The sequence below is a fragment of the Lontra canadensis genome, unplaced genomic scaffold (genome assembly GCF_010015895.1).
Source record: "Lontra canadensis isolate GAN:19392208 unplaced genomic scaffold, GSC_riverotter_1.0 scaffold9, whole genome shotgun sequence".
Classification (NCBI taxonomy): Eukaryota; Metazoa; Chordata; class Mammalia; order Carnivora; family Mustelidae; genus Lontra; species Lontra canadensis.
In genome coordinates this window covers 12,615,444-12,621,551 of record NW_022631003.1, presented here as the reverse complement: position 1 = coordinate 12,621,551, position 6,108 = coordinate 12,615,444, and positions in this window count along the sequence as shown.

Sequence of the window (6,108 nt, the reverse complement as noted above, 5' to 3'; positions counted from 1 at the left end):
TTCTTCTGTGTAGTGGCATAAGAATATGCTTCCTATACAGTGGAGATGAGAAACATCTGGTTATAAAAGATATGTACAGCTAATTCCAATGTAAGTTTATGTTGCATAAAAGAAATTGAAGAAAATACACCAAAATCATTTTTTGTGACTAGTATGTGGCTTCACATTCTGGACTTTCCAAAATTTCTACAATAAACTAAGTCCTATGAGGAGGAAGAAAGCTATTTTTGTAAATGTTTGCTCTGTGCCGTAAAAGACCAATCCTTGTGATTGGCTATGAGTAGGCCTCTTTTCCCCTAGACCTGTTTCCAGAAAACTGGGTGATATACAGAGGTATGGAGTTTCCTAAATCCTTCCACTAAAAAGAATATGAAAGACATGCTTCACCCTTTACTTAAAATATGAATCAAATATTTTCTCTGTTCCCAACCCAGCCTGACAACATTCTTCATAAAGTCCCACTGCTTCTCAGGGAAAACAATAAAGAAGTAAAAGTACATCGAGTGCCTGACATATGTTAGGTAATTTCACACATACATTGTCTTGTTTGATTCTCCGTGACCCCTGTGACACTGAGTTTGAATGTATTTAAGCAACTTCTCCAAAGGTAGAGCAGTCTTAATCAATAGAATAGGATTTGAAGTCCAGTCTTCAGACTCCAAGAGCTCATTACAGCAGACTTCTATGTGTACATCTGCACATCTGAGCAATACAGAGTCCAAAAGTGTCCACATTATTTCAATTACTTGTCAGCTTAGAGAAATAAGACATTCATATTGTACACTCATCTGTTAGGTATGTGATAAAAAATCATATATTTTTTGCTACTTGTCATTTATTTAAGCTCTGTTATCCATTATCATCCTTTCAAACTGTTTCATACAGAACAAATACACAGTTCTTCTCAAACAACAAGCCTTCTGTAACATTTTGAAAGGATTCGTTTAAAAAAATTTGGGTCACAGATTGTGCATTTAATTTTATCTTTCCAGATTCACTTCTTTAAATCATTTCCCAAGTCACTAGAGATATGTTTACCTTCATGGCAATCCCTTTTACACACTAAGCTACCCCTGGCCCCCATACTTCCCACCACACCATGGAAATCTCACCCATTTCCATTAATACTGGACCAAATCCAATTTCAAATTTTGGTTCAATATTCTCCAGCTGAAGACAGTTTTCTAAGAATGGCCCAGTTCTGCTCTGATCATTCACTCTCTATTCTCCTATTCGTGATACATTTAATATGTTCTAAACTGTTTCACATTTCATATGTCATCTCAAGTTTTTCTCATTCACTCTGTTTCTACCTATTTACGTTCTTAGTTTCCCCAGAACCGTGAACATATTTTTTCTCTTATTTCACCCCAGATGCTTTGTTAAGTGTTATGTCTATTTTTTGATTCATTATGTATATAATGGATAGGCAATAAATGCTTGTTAATTAACTGTCCTCAGCTCACTCATATTCACCTACAAACGCAGACTCAAACAAACAAACAAAAAAATCAATGAAATGGAAAAGGAAGAAGAGAGGACACCACAGTTTGAATTAGCATGGAAACCTTTACCTTTGTGAGTTAACTTGTATATCAGAAAGTACATCAGGGAGGGGTCCCTGGGTGGATCAGTTGGTTGAGCATCTGACTTTTGATTTTGGCCCAGGTCATGATCTCAGGGTCCTGGGATTGACCCCCATGTCAGGCTTGGCTGGGCATGGAGACTGCTTGAGATTGTCTCACCCTGTGCCTCAATCTCTCTAAAATAAATACATAAATCTTTTTTTAAAAAGTACATGGAGAATATATTTTAAAAAACAGATTATCCATTTGCTTATTTAATATTTCAATATATGAAAATTGCTTAGTCAAACTTTCCTTAAATCAATAAGTTAAACATTATTGAAAGACAAATTATGTAATGTTCTTCTAAAGAAGAAAAAGAAGTCTGGGCTAAAGAAAGCAGCCATCTGACTACTTTTTAAACCAGAATTTTCCTTTAATCACAGAAACATGAATTGAATCAGGAAACTGAATTAAAGTAAACCCTGAACCAAAAACCCAAAAATATATATATATAAACTATACTAATCTGCAGAAACACAAAGGGCACCAAATACAAGTACGGTAATAACTTCTACAGAAAACAAAACAATTTGCGCAAAATCTCTCAGAAAATTATTTGCTTATGTCTGGGGTTTTTTCTTTTTCTTTTTTTTTCTTCAGATAAATGACAATTTTTCAATACTTTAAGAAAAATATTATCCAGCAAGATAGTATGTCCTTAACAAGAACAACTTGAATATTAAATAAAATGGTCATTCCATTATTCTCTCCAGAAACACTTGGCCAACCTAGTCTGCACAACAAGCTAAAAACCACGGTTCTGAGGACCAGGTCTTAAAGGAAACTCTAGAGAAGCTGGGAAACGGGAAGAAAACCTACAGAAAGGCTGCAAGTCCCTGGCCCTGATCTGAGGTGGTGAAGGATCAAAATACCAGCAGAGGAAAGGAGTGAGAAGGCTAATCTCTTTTTTTCCTTTTTAAACTCTCCTTCCTTTGGGGTGCCTGGGTGGCTCAGTCAGTTGAGCGTTGGACTCTTCATTTCAGCTCAGCTCATGATCTCAGGGCTGTGAGATAAAGCCCAATGTCAGGCTCCATGCTCAGTGGAGTGTCTGCTTGAGACACTCTCTCTCCCTCTCTTTCTGCTCCTCCCCCACTCTCTCTCTCTTAAATAAATAAATAATTCTTTAAATAAAATAAACTCTCTCCCATTCTCATGATCTTTTCTCCCTTTCCTTCTTTTGCCTTTTGCGCAAATCATCTCTTTTTCCTCTACTTTCCTCTTCCTTTTCTTTTGACACTTACTTCTGTAGCTTTGTCTTCTATATCTTCTGCTATTATTTCTGTTTGTCTTTTCTCATCCTTGTTTTCCCCTTTCCTTTCCTTTCTCTTTTTCTACTACTTTCTCTGGATTCTTTCTTTCGATCCTATCATTTTTTTTCCTGATCTTTCCTTTCATCCATTTTTTTTCTTTTCAATGATATGATCTCATTTCCCACCAAAATGTTTTTCATCTTACGAATTTTGAATTGATTACCCATGTTCAATGAAACAGATTCAATAATAATTACTTATTTGTCTTATCCAATGTGATGATATATGTTATTCATAATATTTGTGGGAAACGTTATTTATACACTTATCAGGGCTTTTTGTTAAATACTATTTCCATTTTTTTTTATCACCACTCCATAATTTGCAAAGCAGGTTGAACATGGATAATCAATTCAAAATTCATAACAGTGGTAGATTTTAAGATAACCTTGCTATGTCTCACTGTGATAGTTAGCATCCAGGATGATCCCCCGATTATTCTTATTTCCTGATATTTATGCCTTCACATAGTTCCTTCCCACATTGTATAAAGGTTAGTTTGTGTGACTAGTAGAATGTGATGGAGGTGATGGTGTGACTTCTGAGGCAAGATCATAAAAAATCATAAAAACTTCTACATTGCTTACTTGAATCATTTGCTCTGGGAGAAGTCAACTACTATGTTATGAAGACACTCAAACAGCCCCATGGAGAAGTACACAGCATGAGGAAACAAGGTCTCCTATAAACAAGCAGCACATAGTTTCCAGACATGTGAGTGCACCATCTTGGAAGCAGATTCTTTAGCCCCAGTCAAACCTTCAGATGACTGCAACCCTGGCCAACATCTTGACTGCAACTTCATGAAGGACTGCCCAGCAGAACATTAGCTGGTCCCTAAGTCCTCACAGAAACTGTGAGAGATAAATGTTTATCATTGTTTCAAGCCACTAAATTTTCTGGTAATTTGTTATGGAAAAAATAGATAAATAAAGTGCCTTTTTTTTGGAAACAAAACCAAAACAATTTGCGCATACATAAACACCTGAAAATAGTTCTTTCTTTACTCTGCCAGTAGTATGTATGCACACACCAATTCTAGAGAGGAAATTTTGGAAATTTTTCTGGAAATTTCTTTTCTGCATTCAGTTTAATTCAGCAGTGCTTCTGTTATTGTTCTTATATGAGGATGGAGAAAATAATATGCATAGAATAAAATTAATATTTTTATGTTTAACAAGTCTAGTTACATTATAAAACAAGACTTCTATGACAACACATAACAAATAAGATCCTCAAAAAAAATCAAAGCAATAAGGTATAAAGGAGAAAAACAGTCTCTCTCAAAATAGGACATTTCTATCCTGAAATATATCTTCTTTTAATTATCTGTAGCATGGAGCTAAAGAACATTCTTGTTATTTGTTCTCATTTTGAAGACATTTATACATCCCCTGGTCATAATTATATTTTCAAATAAATTTGAAATCAAAAGTAATATTAAATCTTGCTAAATCTTGTGACTAGGAATTGCTATCTAGCTTCCACCACTGCATTTTTTAATATTAAAAAAAAGTAAAGTCATCCTTCTAATGACCCAAGAATGTAATCTTATACTGCTATTAACCTAAAGCTAAAATTGAACATCAAAACATTCCTCCATATGAAAACTGAACTGTACTGTTATATCATTTAATTGAATCTTTAAGATCTACTTCCAGTGTATCACTTCCCAACTGCACTGGGAAGTTACTGCCAAATTGCTCCTATGATTCTGAATTTCTTTCTTACAAAATATCCTGATGGGTATAATGTGATCATCATTTACATGATCCAAGATTAAGATGATAATAAAAAGGAATTAGATCAAAACACCAGCTAAAGAATCCTTCAGTATGTATTCCTTTATAATAATAACCACACTATATTTGTAGTAGTCTGTGAGGATTCTGATAATCTGTAGATTAAAGGCTGAGTAAAATTCATTAGATGATCCAACAAATATTTACTGAGCTCTGATTAGGTGCCAGGCATCAATCCTAGAGCTTGAGAAGCAATGAACAAGGAACATCAACTCTCTGCTTTCATGGTCTTCATATTGCAATGGTTGGCAGACAGACCAAAAGCAGGTTTAAAAAAAAAAAAAAAAAAAGAACAGATTGTTTCTGGTGGTGATAAGTGTTGTGAAGAAAATCCAGAGTGATGTGTAAGGGAAGACTTTGTAAGGGGTGGTCAGGGAAGGCATCTCACAGGAGGTGATGCAATCTGAAACTCTGGATCAGAGCATTCCAGTTGGAAGAAGTATTTGATGACACTGAATCATTTCTTTAGGTGATGTACCATTAATTTTTTATACCTCTAAAATTCTAAAACACACCATAAAACATTGTCAAATATATTTTTGTTTCTTGGTTTACACAGCAGTACTCTAGATTTGATCCTAGCACAGATATGACGGTCACGTGCAAAGGGTCAAATATCTTGACTTATCTTCACCTATACCTTAGCAACCTTGGCTAACCACAAATCCCTTGGGAATATTAGGTATCCGATTTATCTGGTTCTGAATTCTTTCCTCATTCTCAAGGATTCTGAATTGATGTCGGAAAAACGGATGGTGTTGGATGTTTATGAATTCTAAGACTAGGATCTTCAAGTCCTTTGTTAATCTATGCAAGAATCGTTATTTTCCATCAGCCAGCCTCTTAAACTAAGATGATTTTGAAGTCTAGGATCTACTTTAAGATAGATCTACTTTAAGTTCAAAGACTCCAGAATCAACGATAATGCTAGGTGTTTATAGAATCATGTTTCCAGGTACCTGCCCATGAAGTAGCTTAAGACACACAGTAGCTTTCCACCAATGAAGATGGTATCACAAAGTAGAGGTTTCCCATAAAGTAGCTGGACCAACATGCCATAAAAGGCTCTCTTACCCCCCTCTTAACCCCTCAAAGATTTCAGTAAACCCATCCAGATCTGTGTCTAGAGGCCTCCCTACAGTTTTTTGTTTGTTTGTTTGTTTGTTTGTTTTTATAAATTCCTAAGTACTTATTCTCAGAGGTTTTTCTCTGCTTGGGTCTATACAAGTTAAGTCCTACTCCGCTGATCTGCACACAAGCCCTCCTGATGCAAGTTGAAAAAACAAAACAAAACAAACAAACCACGTCCACCAAATACGAAACCAGTTCCTTCATTTCAGCTGAGATTTGTGCGGGAGGGAGGAGAGG